Source organism: Phodopus roborovskii, unplaced genomic scaffold (assembly GCF_943737965.1).
Source record: "Phodopus roborovskii unplaced genomic scaffold, PHOROB, whole genome shotgun sequence".
Taxonomy (NCBI): domain Eukaryota; kingdom Metazoa; phylum Chordata; class Mammalia; order Rodentia; family Cricetidae; genus Phodopus; species Phodopus roborovskii.
The window spans coordinates 27686545-27710296 of NW_026126540.1; the positions used below are offsets into that span (position 1 = coordinate 27686545).

General features: G+C 44.8%; 5 non-coding genes across 5 annotated transcripts; 2 read left to right on the forward strand and 3 right to left on the reverse strand.

The window, feature by feature from the left end:
• The first annotated feature begins 390 nt into the window (after positions 1-390).
• On the forward strand, positions 391-464 carry Trnan-guu (transfer RNA asparagine (anticodon GUU)). The gene has a single exon. It is a non-coding gene; the product is annotated as a tRNA-Asn (tRNA).
• A 4673-nt stretch (positions 465-5137) lies between these two features.
• Positions 5138-5209, reverse strand: Trnaq-cug (transfer RNA glutamine (anticodon CUG)). The gene has a single exon. It is a non-coding gene; the product is annotated as a tRNA-Gln (tRNA).
• A 7189-nt stretch (positions 5210-12398) lies between these two features.
• Positions 12399-12469, reverse strand: Trnag-ccc (transfer RNA glycine (anticodon CCC)). Its single transcript has one exon. It is a non-coding gene; the product is annotated as a tRNA-Gly (tRNA).
• Positions 12470-16954: 4485 nt separating this feature from the next.
• Positions 16955-17026, reverse strand: Trnaq-cug (transfer RNA glutamine (anticodon CUG)). Its single transcript has one exon. It is a non-coding gene; the product is annotated as a tRNA-Gln (tRNA).
• A 2290-nt stretch (positions 17027-19316) lies between these two features.
• Positions 19317-19390, forward strand: Trnan-guu (transfer RNA asparagine (anticodon GUU)). The gene has a single exon. It is a non-coding gene; the product is annotated as a tRNA-Asn (tRNA).
• The last annotated feature ends 4362 nt before the right edge of the window (positions 19391-23752 follow it).

A 23752-nucleotide genomic window follows, 5' to 3' on the forward strand; every position in this document is an offset into this window, starting at 1 on the left:
GAAATGTGTTCGGATGGGAAGAAGGAAAGGAAGACACCAGAGAAAAGAGGCTCTGCAGCTGCCCCACAGAAAAGCAGATTTAAAAACTGTAAATTAAAAAAAACAAAGGCCACCAAAAGTGGCTTAGGATGCTACCGATGTGTTAGTGTGTGCCCACGGTTACGTCGGTCCTGATCTGAGACCTGGTAATGCGATGCCCTCAATTGGACCCACTGGGACTAACTCATGTATCTTTTGGGTTTCTTTTAATCCAGCTGGCCAGCGAGTATACTTTACCTCCCGCCGAGATCCTAGCGAGAGCAGCCGGGCAAGCGCAGGGAGGAAACGCTGAAACAAGCCGGAGACAGGTGATTTGTTTCTTAAAGAGAGGAGTAAGACCCGGTGTTAGGTGTCTCCGTGGCGCAATCGGTCAGCGCGTTCGGCTGTTAACCGAAAGGTTGGTGGTTCGAGCCCACCCGGGGACGTGCAAGCTCTCACTGAGAGTTAGCTCCTCTTTTCCACTGTGAATTCCTAAAATCGTTCCGCTTTTGTGTTGTTTTCCGAACCCAATAAGATAAAGCAAAATTCACTTCGGGTCCTAAATTGTGTGGGCAAGTGGAACAAAACAATGATTTGTTAAGATTTCCTTCCTGGTTTTGCAACTAATATTTGTCTTCCATAGACACTTGGTCTCGTGTTTCATTGTTATAAATAATGACAACAGCTTTTCTTTTACACTGATCTTCAGTCACTTGCGCAAGGACTTCTATAGGGCAGAGTCCTGAAGAACAAGTGTTCAATGCTAGTGATTAAATTAAAAACAACAAAAATCAATTGTCTCTTTTGTTGGCTTATTAGTTGTAATTCTTCCCTGTTTTTATTGAGTCGTTAAGGACTCAATCAATTTAGTAGTTTTTAACATATAGTCTACCTTCAAGTGTTATTGGATTATGCATTTGCTATTATGTATTTGCTACTGCATTATTTTTTCTTTAAAGATGCCAAAATCCGTCTTTATTACTTTTGTTTAAAGTCGGATGTATGTTAAGGGGTGAAACTGACAAAAATAGAAATGCTATGCTTGCCATTTTATTTGCATTGGTGTCCAGTACGGAAATCATTTACAAAGTTCCTCATTCTTGGTGTGAAGACAGATTCACACAGCTATTCAACGGGAAGACTCGGTTCTCATTGTGTGTAGAGCAGGAGGGTGCTGGCTCTTCTGGCTTTTGCAGAGGTCTCCCCTTGGTGCCCCTCTCCAAGTCCTTTAAACGCAGGCAGCCTACTGATCTTTGTGTTTTGTGTACATACCATCACTTATCCCTCTGATTCATTTTGAGATTTTTTTTTTCTTTACCACTAGGTTTTAGCCATATATTTCTATGTGCACAGGTGTGGTTTTCCTTGAGTGTCTAGTGAGTAGGATTGTTCAAATCCTTAGGTGAATTAATAATTATCATTACAATTGGAAAATTTTTAATCACTGTTCCTTAAATTATTTTTTCTTCTCCTTCAATCCATTCAAGATCCTCAGTTACTAGTCTTTAGGCCTCTTATACTGCCCTACTGCTCACCAATGCTTTTTCATAACCCTTTTTTCTTTCAGTTCTCAGAAATAGGGTTTCTCTGTGCTGTAACTCACTTTGTAGACCAGGCTGGCCTCACACTCAGAGATCCACCCGCCTCCAAGTGCTGGGATCAAAGGCATGTTGCCATCACTTGAAATATAGAGAAACTAAAATTAACTGACTTCTGGAAAGTGACAAGCCCATTTTCAGGAGAGAGAGAGAGAGAGAAAGTTTTTGTCTTTGTGAACTTCTACTGCAAGTAGGAATCTACAGTATGCGTGAGACATAAAGTAAGCTATTAGATATAAACAATTTTTGTGATGATAGGTAACTATAGTGCATTAGAATAGCAACAAGTTCCAATCACAGACCAAGTCATTTCAGGAAGGTGAGTGGCAGAGAAAGGATTTGATCACCTAGAACAGTCCCTGAACAGCCTCTATTAAAAAGCATCTGGGGGGGGGGAGGAGTCTGTTCCCTGGTCTGGTGGCTAGGATTTGGTTTTTGGTCAGGAAAATGTGTTTTGTAAGCTCTATCATGAAAGTGTTAGAAGTTTAGACAATCGATACTAACATCTTTCAGGAAAGGAGAAATTGACCTATTCCCTGGAATGCCCTTACTTCAGCCTCTCCCTGTGTAAGACCCTCAGAATGAGGAGTCTTCCAGTTTCAGTCGATACCCCAAGAACTCAATGTCCAGTCCAGTTGCTGCAACACGCAAGAGGCTTTAATGAACAGGAAATGTTTGCGCAAACGGGCTCCTCCAGCACGCAGGCTAGAGAGAAGCCCTCTCTCCCAGGCCCAGGTGTTTTTAGAGGCAAACCCACAAACTTAGGGAGGGGGTGGGACCCTCTATCCATTGAGTACATGACCCTTGGAGGCCGGATGTTCTGCTATTAGGATCAACAGACCTTAGGGCCTCAGGATGTGTTAATTAATTTTGTCTGGGCAAACCAGAGTTGCAGCTATCTCTTTGTTTCCTAAGGACCCTATTCACCACCGCTGACTCACAGGAAAGGAGGGGCAGTGTGAATTCTTGTTATCTCAGGGCCTTGTGAGAGAAAGTTAGCAAATTCCAAGGAACAGATATTGGTTAGCTTTCCAGGTCAGACCATCCTTCATTTTCTTTATTTTTTGGTCTTTCACCTGGTGCTAATACTCTGTTAAGCTTTTTCTGTTTCTGTGTTCTAATTGAAGCAGCATGACGGGGCCCCTCCCCTTTCTGTCTCCCAGGATACCAGCTAAAAGCCTGTGTGTTTGCCCTGACACTGAGTTCTCCTTCTCTGTGTCTGTCCATTCGCCACGTCCTCACTGCCCCGGTCAGCTTTTCACAGCCTGGCTCTCATCCACAAGGCTCTGGGTTCAATTCTACATAATGAAAGAGAATATAAAGGAAATGTAACTGTAATCAGTTTTAAAATAGAAAATCTTGGAGATAGGAACAATGAAGGACTAAATGTTGGGTCTGGAGGAATATTCCAGAAACAATTACAGCCCATTTGACTTCATGATGGAAATGACAGAAATTTAATGCACTTGAAGAGAGAGATAGAAATCACACACGAAGCACGAAGCACAGAAGCAAAAGGGGCAACTTTTCTAAAACTTAACACAACTTTGGAACCTGTGGGAGTAATGTCAAAAGTTGTAACATCAGGAAGATGAAGAAAATGTGGGAAAAATAGTTGCCTACTATCAAATTAGTTGAGACACGCTGTTGGTCAACGCCCACAGAGAATGTCGGTCCAGGAGAAGGTATGACCTGCAGACAACTGCAGCCCTCACACAGTGGCGACAAGCTTCACGGCCCTCTGCCCTTCCAGTGTCTCAAGGATCGCCTTCAGCCACAGCTTCCAAACGTCCACTAAGTAATCTTCACGACGAGGTCGAATTTGAATATGAAGCCTCTTCAGTCGGTGAACAGCAGGGGATGTGTGGCAGAAAGCAATAGATAGACCATTCTGAGAACACACAAGCACCGGCAACTGCAGAGTATCCTAGATAGTAGGAGCTCAACTCCAACTGAGCATCAGACACTAGAATCGATACCTTGCTCCTGTCTCCAAGAGAAGAGCTGGAGGGCCTTGTGCACCAACAGCCCCTGCCCACCTGCCTTCTTCCAGAATGTTCCCGCCCGGTCCCAGGTGAGTCACTTCGAAAGGCCTTGCTTCATTCATCCTGGAGCACAACTGACCTAGAGATATATGTCTGTGCAAAGTTGTCTTCTACACACTAAACACGATCCATTAAACATCTCGAGGACATTTTCACCCAGGTATTTTCTGTCAAATCTGAAGAATCTGTCTTTGCGGAGTACATGATGACCGTGGATGTCTGATGATGGTGACTTGCAGAGATGACAAGTATGACAGACTCCATCACTATCAATGACAGTTGTCTGATTTACTGTGCTAGGACAACATATTTTCTCATTTAGAAAATAAAACCAGCAAAGAGAACCCTATGGGATTTGTGATATTAGAAAAATATCTGTCTCTGTAAAATAAATCAATAAACAAACAAACAAACCAATAAGGATGGTTGGTTTTCTAGCACGCCAAACTCTTTTCATAAATGCGGTTCCTGTCTGATAATGGATACTTAAATTTTATTGGGACATAACTAAGACACAGTCTTTTCTGGAAATGGTCCTACTGGTACACAGATGCATCTCAGCAGTCCTAGGTATCTTAGTAATCCAGTCAAACTGACGATCGAAGCCAATTGTCAGAGTGGTTTAAAACTAGATCAGACGAAAAAGATGTCAAGGTATCCATAGTAAATTACGGGAATACGGGTGTTCTTTGTGTATTTGTCAAATGGATTTGTTTTTTGTTTTGTTTGGTTTGGTTTTTGTTTTTTTCAATAGTTGAGTGGCCCTGGGGTTGGGGTGTGGATATGGGATGGATGTGAGGCAAGTCAGAGGAACGTTTATTGAGAACACAGATCCATTGTTTGAAATGAAAATGTTGGGAGCGCAGTTGCTGAGATAAATACTATTGAGTAGGCAGGTGGATCATGCGGGGATTTGGGAGTTTTATACTTGTCATTTGGTTTTACATTCAGCCTTTTTTAAACGATTCATATTTCTTCTGATTTTGTTTACCATTTGTGATCCTCTCCCAGTGCTTACGAGCCTGCCTTCCGGAGCCAGGCTGCCTGAATTCCTTTGGTTCTAATTCTAGCTTTGAAATGTCATCCCGCTCCTGCAGTCGTTGAACTGCTGTTACTGGATTTCCCGTTTTCCACCCGACATTCTGCAGACTCGCCAGCACAACAGGGGTTTCAGCCAGCTCAACCCCGAAGCCGCAAGAGCAAAAGGACTGATGGTGCTAGAACCTCGTCCTGAGTACCTGAGGGAAGGAGCGAGAGTCCAATCCTTCAGTAAACCAGAATCCAGAGCGGCACTAAAGGATGCAGCCTGCAGACAGGGGTGGCTGCAGCCGTCTGGATCTCCGCGAGTGAACAGAGAGACCTTGCCACCCAGCCCCAGTGATCCGACCCGGTTCAGCGGACCTGCTGGGAAGCCTAGAAGTGGGTTTTGTGTGAGCACAAGAAAGCAGAAAAGAACTACTTTCCTCTGAAATAGAGAGGTCCCACCGAGACTTGAACTCGGATCGCTGGATTCAGAGTCCAGAGTGCTAACCATTACACCATGGAACCTACATATCTGCTAGCTATGTATCATCTTATTGGTTCTGTAAGAGAGTATTCGTTTTCATGTTTTGTGTATTGTATTTTTATCACAGAAGCCCCCGTCAAAAGCAATATGTTCTCACTTTATTTACCACACTGTCCTGAGATGAAATTTCTAAATGCGAAGGTGTTTATTTCTTAACCCTCCTCCAAGGAGGCTCAGTGATGAAAGGGTGTGATCTGGGACTCCTCTCTTCTCCCTTGGACGGCTGGCACCTATGATGTTTCACACCACCCATCTCTGTGATGACCTTCTTGGAGCCACACCAACACCGGAAATAGCCCCCACTCGAGTCCCAATTAGAGGAGCGCAGCCCCAGATCAGGAGAATGTAAGCATGCAATAGAAAGGTCTGGAGGGACCGTCATCTATTTCTTCATATTACATGTGTGTGCTTAAGCTTTTCCTGCAAAAGCAAGCAAGCAAGCAAACAAACAAACAACATGCATATTTATTGAACAAAATAAGAATCAGAGATGTTTTTAGGGTTATAAACCATTCAAACTAGACCACTTTTCCCAGAAATCTATCTGCGCTGGCCAAAATAGAAGACATGGCGCTGACATTTTCTGAGAGTTGGCCATGGGTTCCATTCCAATTCCCTTATCATAACTGGAAATTTTCGTTTCTTAAAGTTGAAAATATCCAAAGGTATCCAAATCACTCACTGGAGGGCCATAGGCTATATGTATCCAAGGTCTATGTATGTATAAAACACATAGATAGAAGTCAATATTCTATCTCAAAATAGTAATGTGTGCTTATTGCAGGAGTGGTTTCCAGGCAGCCTTGGGTTGTTAAAGATAAGCCTTTATTTGTTATGGTTTTAATTAAAAATTCTTTGCTCACTCACTTATTTATAATTTTGGCAGAATGAAGGCAATTTTGTGCTTTTCAGGGAGAGGAAAGAGAGGAATCCATAAACTGGTCATGAGAAACAAAAGTTACATTTGATTGGTCAGAGTGGAAATTACCTAGTTAGTCCTTTATGATTAGTAAAGTCTCTGGTTTTGTTTATATCTGGTCTGAACTGTTTGATTTGGAGCTAGGCAAACACATAAAAGCCAAGCTAGCTTCTTCCTGCCAGTCTTTCTGCCTGAGCCACCAGTGCACTGGGATTACTGACATGCACAACCAGTTCTCACTGTTTACCCTGGGCTTTGGTGTGCTTACCCAGAATCCCAGTGTGCTAGGCTTTCACAGCCAGCAGTGAGAGAGCCTCTCACACACACCACACTCACCTTCTAAGTTATGTGTGCACACACATGAGTGCAAGCACTCATGAAGACCAGAAGCACTAGATGGGGTAGAGCTGGAATTATTAAGGATTGTGAGCAACCACCATGAATACTGGGGACCCAGACTCTGGAAGAACAGTCAATAGATTCTCTTGACCAAAACCACTGAGCCATCTCTCTACCCCCCCCCTCCACCCCACCTTCCCACCCACCCCCTGCTTTCTTTAAAAAAACATCTTTGGGGGAAGCTGGTCAAATTTGGCTTAAACACCATTCTCAATCAATGTCAAAGCTGGTTGGCCTGTGACTGGTGAGCCATCCATGTCAGGCTCACTGAAGAAGTTTTTATCGCTGTCCGGCTTAGTTGATGTTGCTCTGACCACAATGAGACTTTGAACACAGAGGTCACATACTTAGAAGACTTAAGAGGATGTAGGAGATCAGGGAGATTCCAATGAAGACTGTCAAGAGGAGAATAGCAAAAGACTGCAGCGTGGTTCCTTACTTAAGTCCCCACCAAGGAAACAAGGATCGATGGCCAGAATGAACATTAAGCTCAGAAGAAGTTTTTGTTTGTTGTTGTTTTGTTTTTTGAGGCAGGGTGTGGTGATATTTTGTTTATGATCTAACAAATAAAGCTTCCCTGAGGATCAGGGTGCAAAGCTAGCCATGCTAGTTACTACAGAGGCCAGGCAGTGGTGCTATTTATACATCTTTAATCCCAACACTAAGGATGGATCTCTGTGAGTTCAAGGCCACCCTGGGCTACAGGAGAGTGAATCAGTCTAAACGGGGAAACAGAGCTCACACCTTTAATCCACCCCACCCCCCCTACCCCACCCCTGCACTAGGGAGGTAGAGACAGGGTTGATATGGCTGGGAGGAGAGAGGAATATAAAGCAGGAGGAGACAGGAGCTCAGTGCAGTAGGTAGCAGTTTGAGGATGGCCTTTGGTCTGAGCATTAGTAGAGGTGAGAACTCTCTAGTGGCTGGCCACTTTGCTTTTCTGATCTTCAGCTTGAACCCCAATATCTGTCTCTGGGTTTTTATTATCCATGCTATATGCTTTAATTAAGTTAGCCATGATTTAGCTCAGTGGTCGGTCTTCTTGAATTTGCCATATGTCTTATGTCATTTGTACTGCTTTTGACAAAGATAAAGCCAGACATTAGCTGAGGCTGTGAAACAGACTTCATTCTGTGACTGCCAAACACAGCTGCCACTGCTGTTTTGGACATGAGTACCCAGGCATTCTAAAGGAGAGCAGGGAAGCAGAGGGCGAGGCAGGGAGGGGTCACCACAAGAAAACCCACAAATGGTTTACCAGTGTAAACGCCTTTCTCATCAGGCTGCTGTGGCTGAGCTCCCTGAAGATTACACTTTGTCCCTTCCTCCCTGGAGATGCTGTCTGGGGTGCGGAGTCATTGTAAATCTCTGACACATTTTTCTACTAACAAGTACATTGGTGCCGGAACCACAGCATATCTACTCTTAATGGCAGCCAGAGTTACAATTCAAGGTGGAGAGTCAGTTACAAGAGATGGTGTACACTTTTTCTCCTGTCCCGACCAACATTTTTCCTAACACTTGAAAGATCCTGAGAGGCACATGCTTGCTTTCCTACCAGTGCTTTTGCTTTAAAACCATTTTCTAAAAGAAGAGACAGAGGGGAGGAGGATGGATAAAGAGGAAGGGAACGAGAAAGGGAGGGGGTGTGGAGAGAAGGAGAAAGTGATAGAACCTTGGCTGTGAGGCAGAAGAGGAGTGCCTAGGAGCTCCCCACCCACCGCAGGCCTGAAATGCCAGGGTTAACCCCCACCGCTGTGACTGGGTTGAGCATTGGGCCACAGAAGCAAGCAAACTTCCCCTTAGCATTAGATCCAGGAATCTGCAACTTTCATCTTCCTAAGCTTCTACGAGTTGGCAGTGTTCAGTGTCTAAAAACCAGGAAGTTTTTTGTTTTTGTTTTCTGCTGAAACCCATTTGCTTTCTTCCCTCCCTCAGCACATCTTCAGAGCAGAGCATCTAGTCAGGGAGGGGTGGTCGCAGTCTCTACCCAGAGAGCCAGGGGTAAGTCTCAGGATGACTGACTGTCTACTGTAATGAATGAGATGGTCCCAGAAGTGGAGCCAGCATGCCAGTTGCTCCCTTGAGCCAGTGCCACAAAAGGAACCTGAAAGACGATGTTCACCACACGCCGCCGCGAGAAAAAAGAATATAGAGTTAGGGAGATGCCATGTGTTCCTTAGGAAAGCAAGATGTGATGAGATAACAAGCCTCAAACCTTCGTGGTGAAATGCAAACTATTAGAAATTGGTTGATTTGTATGTAGACCTAGCCAGTAAGAAGCCAGAGCCATTGGCCAAGCAATTATATTTAATATAAGCCTCTGAGTGATTATTTGGGAACTGACGGTCGGAAAAGGGGGGGGGGGAGTCCATTTACATCTAATCCTTACTTTCAGCATTTACTTGTAAAGGACATATGCAGTCCTCCCCTAGTATCTAATGGTCAGGATACCCAGCGTCCCTCTTGAACCCTCATAGGTTTGGTCACATACACTTAAGGTCCACAAACACAAGAATGCTACCCTAGGACTCCACCAAGAACCAAGGAGACTTGTGGACTATCCAGGAGAGGCCAGTATAGGCAGAACTCTCAATCCCTACTCTGCTCATCAAATCACCCCCAAACAGCAATTCCAGTTGCTCTCTTCTCAAAACAAGAGGCGTTGGGGAGATGCTTCTGAGGTTAAATGTGCTTGTTGCTCTGGTAGAACGACCCAGGTTCAGTTCCCAGCATCCATATGGTGGCTCAGAACTGTTTGCTCCAAAGGACTTGGTTTGCAGACAACAGACACACATGTGATGCACATATGTTCAGGGCTATACATGAATATCTTACATTTATTTATTCTTCTCTTGTATTGTACATTCCAACCACAGTTGCCCCTCACTCCATACACATAATTTTTTAAAAACGGATATGACTTGTTTCTTTTCTTTCAGGACAATTCATCAGGCCTGACCAGACAAAAAATTAAGCAAACACTTTGACTTAGAAATTGCTTTTTCAGATTTTTATTGTGTAATATATTTGTTATATTGCATATTATATACACACATATAATATATAAAATTTATATTCATATTTACATGTTAAATATAATATATAAATATTATATACAGAGAGCACAGATTAGGAATTTTTAAATATATACTATTTCATCCATACCACAAAAGAATCTGCAATTTTTGAAAGGCTGGTACAGGTATGGGACCAGTGTTGTGGATAGGTTCTTTTTTACATTTTTTAAAAATGTATGTGTAAGGGTGTCTCACCGGCACGCCTATCTTTGTACCACATGTGTGGTTGGTACCCAGGAAAGCCGGAAAAGGGTCCTGCGTTGAGTACAAAAGAGAAAGCTTTTACTCTTCTCTCTTGGAAGTTGTAGTGCACTCCATAGCCATATGCTCCTGCTACTATGTCTTCCCACCAAACTACAAGCCAAATTTAGACCTACCTTCTTTAAGTTGCTCTTCACAGATATTTTGTCACAGAAAGTAAATCCAAGGAGCCATTTACTTTTGGGGACAACCTGCAAAGAAAGCACTTCTACTTAGCCTGCTTCAAAATGCAGAAATTTAGGTACGGAATCCCTCAGTGATTAGTCTGAAGTCTCCACAGCCACTGAGGCTGCCCTCAAGTCTGCTGCAAGCTTCCAGTCCTCCTCAGGTATTGGCAGCTTCCCAGAGGCATGAAGCTTTTAAAACCAAGTCAGGAGATTGGGTCCAGAGGGTAGGTTTACAAAGTGTAGCTAGGAAGTGGGGTTCTCGAGCTCCTAAACCAGCATTTGTGGGAAGAAAATAAGCTACAACCTTTTCAGGATTTTAATGTTCTGAATAAAACTTTTAAGTCTTCAGGTGCAGATGGGGCTTTCTCAATGTTCTTACAGAAAATCGCATAGGTGAAGGGCAGGACATGATAGTTACGGGGTTACCATATGTCTTAGTGACTTGAAATGACCAAACTTTAGTTATTTGTCCCTGAATGCCTGAACTGATAACATCTCCAAACAAATTTGTAGAAAAGGATTTACAGATGGTTGCGAGCCACCCTGTGGGTGCTAGGAACCGAACTCCGGAGGGTCCTCTGCAACAGTATTCTTAAACGGTCTCTTGCTGACTGTTTCCTAGGTGAATTTCGCTGCCCTTCTGAGTCACTTTAGAGATGGAAGAAGCAAGATGCAATGCAAGATTCACCTAAGAGGAAGAAGGAGACTGTCATTTGGACACAGCTCTTGGGAATTAAACTTAGATACTACAACCCTTAAAGCAACTGTTAGTGTTAATAAGCCTGCAGAGAGAAAATGGAATGCTAATTGGCTGTAAGACAGGTGACAGGAGGTCCGGACCGGGAGCGAGGCGTTTTTCTTGGGAGCCGAAGCTGTCTGTGGCGTTAGAGTGAAGTGAGATCTATGGAAATTACGGGTGCGCGATGCTGCCATGTCCGCACCCGCTTTGAAAACGCGAGAAATTTCGTACGGTGGGAGAGAGGACCGGTCAGTGAGTGGGTGCAGAGGAGCGGGGGAGAAGTGAGTCCGGGGAGGCCAGCCAGCATGCGTGACAAAGTGTCGGTATGTTCTGAGATCGGGGCTCGAGGGCTGAGTCGGGGCTGGGGGTGGGAAGGAACGCTTGCTTACCCGGCAGGGAAAACACTGTTCTCCGGAAGGGGAGTTTCCCTAGAGACTCACTTAGTGCCACTGGGGTGTGCAAACCCGTGACTTCCACAAACGCCGGGAAGTCCGCTGCATAACTTGTAGTGTTTGGAGCTGCGTTCAGGCTTTCTTCTTATAATTTGTCACAAAAGATAGCTGAGAGAGAAATGACTGGCAAGAATTTGTAAGGGTTTTGTTTGATGACCTCGCCTGCCTCTGTTTAGGACGCAGCTCGGACCGGTAGGGACAGTGGAGATCGGAAGGGAGTTCGTATGTGGTTGCTGAGAGTCAAACTTGGATTCCTCCTCTCGTCGGAGCCGCCTCTCTCTCTCTCTCTCTCTCTCTCTCTCTCTCTCTCTCTCTCTCTCTGCCTCTCTCTCTCTCTCTCTCTCCTTATTAAAGAGTTTCTTGATGAGTCTTAATCTTGGTGAAAACATTAAATAAAGTGAGTTGTTGTTCTCACGCAAAAGAATTTTTGCGCTGGTGACACACTGGAACCCTTACTCAAAACTTCTTACTCAAAAGCTACAGTTCAATGACACCGAAACCTCAGGACGGGACTCCTAGGGATGAAAACCTTTTTGTTTGTATTTAGCTCTGGCTGGCAGGCCTGAAGCTCGCTATGTAAATCAGGCTGATAGCGAACTCGAACTCACGAGATCCTCCTGCCTCTGACTTCGGAATGCTGTAATTAAAGGCTTGTGCTGATTTTAACCCCAAGGCACTCCCTTCTCTGTATCTTCCAAGCAGGCGTTACCCTGTAACTTGATTACAGTCTAAAGCAGATAGGCGGAAGCCTCTGGGGCTGGTACTCTTCCCTGAACAAAAATATGTTTGAATACCTTCTACCTATCTTCCTTTTCCTGCCTAAAATATCGGTGTGAAGCCATCTCCTGCCATGAGAATAAAAACTTCAGGCTAAGGGTGTCTGGATGGAAACGGAAAGAACTTGGAAATAATTGAAGAGCCGTGGTAAAGAAATTCGATATTCCATATTTGTAAGATTATGCCTAGACTCCTTGATACAAACTGCTAATGCCGCTGGTAAGTTCTTTGTTAACATTTCAGGCAGCAAAACACTGCCTAAAAAGATAAGACTTGGGTCCTGGTCCTGGTCTCTCTGATCCCATTACAACACCCTGCCTGTGGCAAGCAGAAGGGGAAGAAAACAAAAGCCAAAAAAAAAAAAAAAAAACCGAGCTGCATTGGCCGGGAATCGAACCCGGGTCTCCCGCGTGGGAGGCGAGAATTCTACCACTGAACCACCAATGCCCTCCGTAGGATGCTCTATGCCCTCCACAGGATGCTTTATGGCCGAGTGGTAGTGGTGGTACACACCTTTAATTCCAGCACTGGAGGCAGAGGCAGGAGGATCTCTGTGAGTTGGAGGCCAGCACGAAGAAAAAGAAAACTGTGACAGCACATCAAGAAAAGGCAAAAGAACCCATGCATCTCAGATAATTTCTACCGAAAAACAGCAGTAAATCAACGTTCCCTCGAGACTTTCTGTGTTTCCCAATGTTGGAACAGCAACGCAGGGCCTCCCACATGCAGGCTGTGATATATCACGCACGGCAAAGAGAAATTTCCTTACTGTTACTCAAGTATTTGGTCCTAGATGCTTTGCTGGCCCCAAGAAAACATTAGAGAGGAAAACACCCTCCATTACAGTGCATTAGCCAGGAATCAAACCCCAATCCCCAGCGTGGGAGGCGAGAATTCTACCATTGAACAACCAATGCACCCTTGAGAGTACCTACTGACATCACAATTAAAAAAAAAAAAAAAAGAAAAAGGTAACAATCCTTCCATCTCTGTCTTCACTGAATGATAGACAGCAATGTAGCCCAATATCTCCTTAATTGTAAATACAGTATCTTGTATTTCCCAGTGTTGAAAAAGGGAATGGCCTCCTATATGCTAGGCAGTGAAAAAGCCAAGTCCTCTCACCCCTCAATCTGGGCTATGAGTTTTGGGTCATGGAACCACAGAGAACCCAAACAGAAAAGACAACCAAAGGGAAAGGGCTCTAATTCCACACCTGGACATCAGGACGACTCATGAGATGAGTCGTTGCTGAGTGGGGGACCACATTCTCAGTCTCCCCTGGTTTTCCAATTTACTAAAAGCAGAGTACAGATGGTTGAAGCGAATCACCGACTATTGCTTTCTCGTTTTATTAAACGTTTTAATTATACGTACTCTTATATTACAAAGAGAAACAAAATGATTGTAAGAAGTCTTGAGTGTGCAGTGTCTTTTCACCTACAGTTAAGTTAATTTCTGGGTAGCTCCAAATCAAAAGACTGAACAAGAGTGTAACTGAAGATGCCCATGTTGTCCGTCCATTGGGGAATGTAGTAATTACGGTGCACATTGCTATCCTGAGGGAAAGTTTTAAGGACCTGAACTTGAGTTCTAAAGATTTTATTTCCGGTTGCAATTAAATAAATACATGTTGCTGACGAGTGTAGAAGTCACTCCTCCATTTGGTGCATTTTAGGCAACACCTTTTCATTTTTAAGAATAAACTGCTTATGGTGGTAGACAACTGGTTTTATTTCCCTGTACAATGCACATTAGAGGAGTCCTGCCTCTTCATCTGTACCGAAAATGAAACCTGCATTAGGACTGTCCCATGACTTCACATGTTTAAATAATACAAGCATGTATCTGCAGGTGAGTCCCGTTGATTGGTGCTCCCCACACCCTCAACTCCTTCTAATTTGTGTTTGCACTTTTGTTAGTACAATAGACTTTTGCATAGCTTGCTTTTTGTTTTAAAACAGAAACCAAATTGCTAGTCTGTAACTCTCTAAGGTAAGCCAGCTGGCCGCATTTCATCGGAGGATTTGCATGCCTCTGGGTGCTGAGATTAAAGGTGCAAATACCCCTTCGCCCCCCCCCCAGAAGTTTCTTACCATGTGTGTCATACATAGTGCAAAATGGTTTCATTTAATGTTATGTGAGTTTTGCCAACTCCCTGTTAAGATATTAGTAGAGGTTCTCAACTTTCCTAATGCTTTGACCCTTATCGTGGTTAAATAAGGATCAGGATAAACAAATAGGCCGAATAGATGTTTATTCAGGGAGAAATAACTTACAACCTAGACAGATGAACACCAGGAAATTCCACCCGATGCTCTCCGACCTCCTTCCACAGGTTGCATCCGCCCATGGCTCCACTCCCCAATGGGCGTGGTCAGCGCCACAGAATGACTATCTCACTACAGACCCTTAATACAGTTCTTCGTATTGTGGTGACCTCCAACCATAAAATTATTTGCGTTTCTACTTCATATCTGTAATTTTGTTGTTATGAGTCTTAATGTAATTATCTGTGTTTTCCGATGGTCTTAGGCGACCCTAAGGGTGATAAGACCACGAAAGGGGTCACCACCCACACGTTGAGAACCACTTCTCTGAAGGATAAAGAAATGGCCCCAAAAGCCCAGTTCAGAGTCTCTGGCAGTAGGTGGAACCCACCGTTCTGACATGGCCAGCCCACCCAAGTGCCTGCCCAGTGGCTTAGCTTTTGACCCTCCTGGCTGGCACATCATCACCCTTCCCTAAGATCTATGAAACCTCCCTGCTTTAGCCCAGGCACTTGACTTCCCTAGTGCTGTTCTTTGGGACTTTTGAACCCACCCTGGAGCAATGCCCAATAAACCTGCATCTATCTGGTTTTTATTTGGTCTGATCTGGCCTTTTGCATTGGCAGAAACCTATCAACCTGTTGTAAGAAACAAATGAGTGCACACACAGCTCCCCAGCAGTGGCCAGCACCTGGCAGACTGTAGGGACTCATTGAATGAGAACATTCCCACCTAGGGCACAACACTTCAGGGACAAGACATTATAAACACTGATCGTAGTCAGGTTACAGCCTCCGTACGTAACCATGTGGCAGGCCCTGTGGTTCCTGTCCTCCCTGTGCAGCAGCAATTCCTGTGCTGGAGGAATCCCAGAACCCAAGTCCGCAGCAAGTCTGTCTGCTCTCATAACCCTTCCCCCCTCCCTGTTCCTTCCCCCCCCCCTCTGTCCTCTATTTCCTGTCTCTGTCTATGTGTTTATTTATTAATTTATGTGCATTGGTGTTTTATCTGCATATTTGTCTGTCTGTGTGAAAATCCTCTGGAACTGAGTCACAGTTGTGAGTGGCCATATGGGTGCTGGGAATTGAACCCCAGGCCATCTCTCCTGCCCCAACTTTGCCTCTTATCCTCTGCCCTTTGCCCCGCTGGAGCAAATAAATCTCCTTTGTGTTGAGAACTTGTGCTGAGAAGCTGGTCCCTTCACTTGGCTCTTGGCTAACACTCAGGGAAATGCAGCCAGCCAGGCCAGCTGCTCCCTCCTGTGCTCCTGTCTTCAGGTCGCTGCTGTGTGACAAGTCTTGGGGGATGTGAATGTCCTCTCAGGCCACAGAGCAAACCTATTCATCTCAGGTAGGAACAGAAAGTAAGACAAAGTAGGGATACCACCAAGGCCATCGGTGAAGCAATGAATTTCACCGAGGTTACTCACAGACGCAGAAAGAACTCAAAGGATAGCCGCAACCCAAAAGCCTGTCGTAGCATGGATGACAGCTCACAAAAGCTGGGGACCTGGAGTGCACTGCACAGCCTGCAGGCAGCTCAACAGCTGGGAAAGTACTTCCCAGGCAGCTCAGGTGGTTGGAGGGTGTCTGTCTCTCTGCAGTCCTTGCAGCTTGTGGAGGGAGGGCCCTAGTGAATCCAGCCAGTTTCAGTGACTTCCTGAAGCTAGTGAGTTGTTTACTCTTGAACTTCCTTGCAGGAACTTTCTTCCCAATATCCTTTCTTAACTTCCCCCTAGAACACCTGTTGTTTCACTTCCCCTTTAAATCCTGTCTCTTAATGAGAGTCCCTCCAATACAGGTTTTAACCTCCCAAGAAGAGCTATACAACAGCACCTCTCCCGGAGTTTTGGTGCCTGCTTGGAGTGGGGAAAGGGGATGTGGGGGAGGAGTGAGTGTCCTTCCAGCTTCTGCTAAATACGATTAATATACTTAATGTACTAAAGTGCCATGTTTAAGGCCAGTGTGTTCCAAACCCATCATACCTAAGATGCAAACCCCAGAATCCAAATAGCGATATAAGTGACTTTGAAGATTAATTTCAAATGCTTACATCTATACAAAGGAATGAGTTTGTATTTACTATACTTTTTTTCTCTCAGGTTTATGTGTTCAAATCTTATGGAAACAACAATCCCCTGAACACTTGAACATGTCCCCTAAGAAATGCCATCATCACGAGTGCAGTTGCCATGTTGTTTGGTATTTATCTCAACTCTGGTGACTGCTTTTTTTATTTTATTTATTTATTTATTTATTTATTGGTTCTCTCATTCTCCGGACAAGGCACTCAAAGCTGCCTGCAGTGGGAGTTTGTGGGTTCCCTCCCTAGGCCATGCCAGGGGAGCCAGCAAGGAGTCTACTCACAGTTACCTCTGTCAATAACCATATCTTGGCCAAGTAAGGAGGTTTCTAAAGCAAAGGCCACCTCCTGCCTAGGCATTCCGCTGGGAGGCAGGCGCTCGGGTTTTCTTCCAGCACAACTGAAAAGTGATCAGTAAAAACTGAGATCCAGGACAGAACAGGCAAAGCCTGGCCTCATTTCCTGCTACAATTCACCTACTGGGGAGTAGAAGTAGTGATTCCTCTTAGTACCCCTAAGGTGAGCTTGGGGTCCTGTGCACGACTACCAGGATTTCCTCTTTTAAATTAAAGGAGCATAAAGGTCCCACCGAGATTTGAACTCGGATCGCTGGATTCAGAGTCCAGAGTGCTCACCATTACACCATGGAACCCATACGCTAAAGCTTCCTCCTGGCTAATATTTCCTGGGCTGTGGAATGGACTAGCCACCGTGCAATAATGTCCTACTGTCTACACCTGTGAAAATGAGACCAAGTCCCCCCCAACTCAGAGCTGGGAAAGACTCCTTGCAGCCTGCCTCATCCATCTGACTGCCACTCCTTCCTGTCCTCGGACATTTCTCCTCCAATAGATGGCGTCAGTGTTCTTGTCGTTTGCCGTTTTCCTCACCTCCCAGGAACACCAAGAGCAGGATTTGTAAGTTCCTGCCTTCCTTGGCCGTCTGGCAGTCACAATGGCCTCCACCACTTCCTAAACTATTTTAGATGGATCAGCAATGGAGAGGGCTTTGGAAAGCAAGGGGATCTTTACATTTTTCACCATATATACACATGTATACATTGGTGTACCTTTGGTTTTGTGTTTCTTACAAAAAAAAAAAAGTATGTTTAAAAAACAAAGTTAAATGCAAACAATTCTATTAAAGGTTTACATAAAACATTTAAGCTAGTGTTAATCCCAAAAATGTAAGGAGAAAGATCACCAACCTAAATCATTGTCAAATAAATTAAAGCAAGCTTTTTAAGTGATGTACACCTGTTACCTCCCCCTAATGTGGGCTTAAAGAGGTCAGCACTGGCGGTGAGGAAGACAAGGTTTTTATAGTTCAGGGGGTTTCCAAATGGGAGGTTTGGCAGGTAAAATAAGTGGAATTACAGAAACAACATAACAAAGTGGTAATTGAAACAAAGGTAGGGTTGCAAAATGGTCGTTCTAATTTTTGGAACAAAGGCATAGTTCTCATTCCCTGGAACCCGCAGTTCAGAACCATTTGTAGTTAAGGTTATAGGTGGAGCATAGCCCAGTCCTTGAGAAACAGAGGTTTAATCATGAACAGGTACGAGTCTAGTTTGCCTTTACTATAAGATGGCTGTAAGAGATCAGTATTGGCTCAGGAACTCCAAGACCAAGTTCTCATCACAAAGGAGATGTAATTGCCCCAGAGAAGGGGGAGAGAACAAGGGAGAGGAGAGAAAGGCAGAAAGGAGGGGGAAGGGGTATTTGTCCCAGAGGGACAAGGGACTGTCTCTGAGTAGAGAGGAGAAAGACATGGGCCATAGGCAGATGGCAGTTTATAAAGGTATGGGGGGAAACCCCATGTTAGGTTGAGGTGTTTACTTTTAATTGGGAATGTTAATTAGGTGATCCAAAGGGAGCTTTTGATAGCTGGACTTTGGTAGTCAGCCTCGGGAGGAAGAGGAAGTGGCCAACTAAGGGAATAGACCTTGTTTATAGCAAGGCAGAGAGAATGGGGGAGAAGGGCAAGGCCCACCAAAAGCTTCATGTTCGAGAGGGCTAGTGTCCTTTCAATGGCTTTTAAGGCCAAGATGGAGGCAGGCTGACTCATTACTAGTCCATACTTGCCTGTGTTAAAATACCATATGTCAGACTAGAAAGGCAGTCTTATTTTCTGATTTATTTTCAATAGACACCTAGCAATAGCCATTTTTTTTTAATTGACTATAAACCTGGTATGGAAACATATACCTTTAATCCCAGCACTTGGGAGGTAGAAGGAGGCAGATCTCTGTGAGTTTTAGGCCAGCCAGCCTGGTTTGCAGAAGGAGTTCCAAGACAGCTAGGGCTACACGATTAGATATTGCCTCAAAATAAATACATTTAAACTTATTAAATTGTAGTGTATTTGCCCACCCATGTTTTGCAAAAACATTTTTAAATAACACTACAAACGTTCATCTTTTGAACAAATAGCTGCATAAATTGCTTTGAAAGAACAAACACCCCTCACTTCTGGGTCTCCACAGGTCTTAACTCCGGTAAAGGCGGATGCCTCTCTTTCCTCGCCTTTCTTTCCATCGACCTTTCCTGCTCTCACTTCCCAGGCCCAAGCCCGAACAGCGCCCTGATTCCAGAACACCCTTGGGATGACCAGGGCTGCTAAGGATCCGACCATGAAGTGTACATGGGCTCCTACGCTCAGTCCTGCTGGGCACCTGGGCCGCGACCCCGCCAGCCAGCGTGGAGCCCAGCCCCCGGGCCCCCAAGTGGCGGCGCGATCCCAGCTTCGGAAGGCGCGGGCAGGACATGTGGGATTCATAAAGTCCATGTGAGCCCAGAAAGCCGGCGCAAGGCCTCCCCAAACGGTTGTACCGAAGCAAGCACTTGTTGAAGACTAAATTCTGCCCTGCGGTCACCACAAGGTATAGCCGAAGGGGTCATGTCTCACTCACCAGCCCAGTCGCCCAGATGTAGCTTGGGACTGTCTCTGTGGCGCAATCGGTTAGCGCGTTCGGCTGTTAACCGAAAGGTTGGTGGTTCAAGCCCACCCAGGGACGGCTGAGTGCCATTTTTAATAACACCCTCATAACCTTACTGGAGTGCTAACCAAGGACACCTAGGAAACAGAAGGCGAAACCTCAAGAAGAAAGTTTACAGGATTATCTTGTCCTTGGGGGTGTGATGGATTCTTAGATTGTGGAGGAGCACGAACTAATGTTGTTGCCATTTTACTTAATTTAGTTTAGTTTTTTAAACAAATTTCTCACTAATTTGCATGGACTGACCCTTCTGCCTCCACTGCTGCAGTGATGAGATTAAAAGCAAGAAACATGGCTAGCACACGCCTTTCATCCCAGCACTCAGGAGGCAGAGGCAGGTGGATCTCTGTGAGTTTGAGGCCAGCCTGGTCTACAGAGCTAGTTCCAGGACAGCCTCCAAAGCCATACAGAGAAACCCTGTCTTGAACACCCCCTCCTTCCCAAAAAAGCAAGAAACATCACACTTGGCAGAGACTATTCTGAACCAGTCATTCCGCTGGATTTCCAGATACAAGCTTTTAGGGTGGTTTCCTTTGACTCCTTGTTTGGGTTCGGACACTTGAACGTTGAGGGTTCTAGACCTACAGGGAAGTCAGCTTGCTGCATGCAGCTTTGGCTTCATCTCCATCACACTCACTGCTTACTTCGGGGTTGATCCTAGCACCTGGTAGAGTTGCAGGAGCAGGGAACTCTGCATTTCTTTCTTTTTCTGATTTGATTTGTTTATTGAGACAGTTTCTCACTGTGTAGCCTTGGTTGGCCTGGGATTCACAAACATCTTCAGGCCACCGCCGCCAGCCAGAAAATTGCCTTTAAGTGAGTTATAACTGTTGTGAAAGTTAGCATACACTTGTTGACTCCCACAGATGTTTGCTACTGGAGAGACAGGTGTTGCCATCATCACATGATGGTGTTTATATCATGTTCTACTCTGAGCCCACTCTGCAAATGTGTCTTCCACGGGGGTCAGTGTTCCCAGCTGCAGCCCTGTTCCTTTCTAGTTTACTTGCATGCACAACAAACTTTCTCCCAGGTGTCTCCAATGCTGACCTAGGGCAATGCTGCCATCCCGGCTTAGCTCAGAGGGAGGCACAGCCGAGGACCACACACAGTGCACAGGCACACAGATACTATACAGCATATTTTGGGTGGAAAAAAGGCACTCCAGAATCCTCCAAAAGCTAATTGTTTTCTGTGATGACCTGGCCACTCAGATCAAAGACAACTGGCCAGTCTGGCTCTTGGATAGTTCACTGACAAGCTGCTTGTCCAAAGGGAAGAGAATTTTGATTGCTCTTGTCAGTTTTGCTCCTCGCCTCTCCTCTTTGCTCTTTGAGTCTTGGTCTGGCATATAAGGAGTTTGTTATAAACAATGATATCAGTGCTCCCCCTTCCCAACAGTTGTGTGCAGCCAGGAAACTCTACAGTGTTCTTGACAGAAAAGTATGTGAGTTCTGTCATTGAAAAGTCTCCATCTGAAACACTGCTGCCACTGTGCTTTTCTTGCCCTTTGGAAAGAAACATCCACTGTCTCGGGGAACTTGTGTCCAATGAGAAACAAAGGAAGGGAATCTTTGCAAGTGTTAAGTATGATGTCATAGAACCCTCCTTAAAGCACTACAACACCCATATCCTTGCTGGTCCTTGGCTGCCTAAAATAACAGAATATTCCATCAGCAAGCCTATCAGTCTGGAAAGGGGTCAGCACCGGTGCTAGGATTTGACCTTTGCAGAGATGGGCTTTCTTCCTGTTCTTCTCTGTCCTTTAGGGGGAACCATGCAGAACCTACACCTTGGTCCATGTGGACAAGAGCAGTTCCTCTGGGCTGACAGGGTAGTTCCCAGAGCATTCCCCCAGGCTTCCAAACCCAAGGCTTCTATGTACTGCTCTGTGGTATGGCTCTTTGGTGAAGCAGTCCAGCATGTTAGGGGAACTCTGCTAGGTAGATCCCTTAGCCCAGTTGCTAAGGCCGTAGCCATAGGAACCTAAGCCTGTCTTCCATGTGGTGTCAGTCATAACTCATCCACGCAGCTCCCGGTGCTTCTCTGACAGGTGCTTTTTCTGCTCAAGGACAGACACTTCGGATTGGCATCAGGAGATGACTTTTCTTCCAGGTATCTTTTTCATTCCTCTGCCACAGGTGGCTTGTTCTAGAATTTTCTGTCTGCATCTTTCTCTAATACTTACATAATAGCTTTTTTTTCAGCTATAAAGAATGAAATTGTTTTCTTGAAAATGGACACACCTCAAGATAACCATAGAATTAATTCAGGTTCTGAAAGACAAATGTGACATTTTCCCTCATATGTGTTTCCTAATTGTTAATATCTAATGTTTGAGACAGGGTTATCTCTGAGACATGAAACATATTCTGTTGACCAGGCTGGCCTCCATCTCAGAGATCTGCCTGCCTCTGCCTCCAGAATGCTGGGATTAAAGGTGAGCAGCACCATCCCCAGGCCGGTGATAGTTAATTTTTTCTATCAATTTAACTAGACTCTAAGACGCACTGATATTTAGGTAAGCATTTCTGGATTCAGCTACAATCTGAGTCAGTAGACTGAACAAACCACACTGTGCTCCTCCCCACAGTAGATGAACTTCAAAGAACTCTTGAAGCTTGAGTAAGATGAAGGCCAAGAAAGAAATTCTTGCTGCTTGACCATCCTTGAGCTGGAAAATTCTTTTCACTGTGGGCTTGAACTGGGATGGGAACGATTGCATCACTTCTCCTGGATCTCCACCTAGCCTGCTGCAGATTGTGAACTCAGTCAGTGTGTGGTAACCGTTCCTCACAGTGAAAGACCCCACTATGCTTATTGCCTGTTTGAATTGCTCTTGCTAATTTGCCAAGGTCAAGTTATGGGAAAAGTACAGGAGGGAACCAGGTGCTGCTCTCATCCAACGCCAACCAGATATCTGTGGTCTGCAGCTTGGACCAAAGCAAGGTCAGCAGGAACAGAAGGTCCTGGGAGCATTCTATCCAGACCACCAGAGTGCTGAGATAGTCATAACTGAACTCTTTGTATTCTTTGTGCCCAACCCGAATAACCAACTGTCCTTGGTTAACTACAACTGCTACATTTAGATGAAACAATGAAATCCCTGTAACCATGCTTCTGCTTCTGTAAGTCTGCTTCTTGCCACCCCAACCCTATATAAACTGCCTGAGTTTTAACCTCAGCGCGCTCAGTCCCTCGAAAGACTGAAGCGTCCACAGGTACCTGTGTAAACAATAAATAACCTCTTGCACTTGCATCCAGTGGTCTGGTCTCGTCTCTTGGGGGCAAGGGCCTTCCCCCCTGACAGGCTCCAAACTCTTGGGGTCTCTTGGGGGTCTTTCAACAGTGAGTCTGAATCTGTGTATATGTATATGAGAATGAGCATGTGTGTGTGTGTGTGTGTGTGTGTGTGTGACACAGGAAGGAGAGAACATGCAGGCCAAGGTGACAGTGTGGAGATCAAAGAACAGGTTGTTGAGACAGATCTCTCTTGCTTCTGTTGCTAGCTGGCCTGTTGTGGAATATTTAACAATGTAAAGATTTGTCACATTTGTTTATGCTGTGGATATTACTTTAATTGTTGTGGAATATTTAACAATGTAAAGATTTGTCACATTTGTTTATGCTGTGGATATTACTTTAATTGTTGTGGAATATTTAACAATGTAAAGATTTGTTACTTTTGTTTACGCTGTGGATATTACTGTAAAGGTGTGTTACATTGTTTCCACTGCCTTTGTTTAATTACTTAAGGATGTTTGCATTTGTTTCACCTTGCCTTTCTAAGGCACCTGATTGATCTAATAAAAATCCCGAGTGTCCAATAGCTAGGCAGGAGAGGAATACACAGGCCTGGCAGGAAGAGAGAATAAGTAGAAGACTGAGAAAGAGAAGATCACGCCTGGGGCTAGAAGTCAGGCTCACAGCCAAACAAACACAGGAGCAGTGACAAGAAACAGAGATTACCTATGTTTCCAAGAATCAGCTTTGTTTAGTTAAGACTTGTTTTGTTTTTTAGTTTCACAGGCATTGATTTCAGGTCTCCTGTCTCCATGCTGTTCTTCTCTGTCTTGTGCTCCGGGGCTTAGACTGTTGGTCTCTTATTCTGACCTTAAAACCTGACACATGCCCCCAAGGCATTGGTCTCCAACAGGACTGCTGACAAACCAGCCTGCCCCCATCTTGGGTTTAAAAGCCATTTTATAATAAAGATGAACTAGGTTCTTTCTTGTTTATGATTAAATCTCTGTATTTCAAGGATTGAGCTATGCCCACCTGTAAACTTAATTACAAATGGTTCTGTACTGCCTTTCGCAGGAAAACATAACCATGCCTTTGTTTCAGGAGGTTTTTAATGACCAACTTGTTATGCTTATA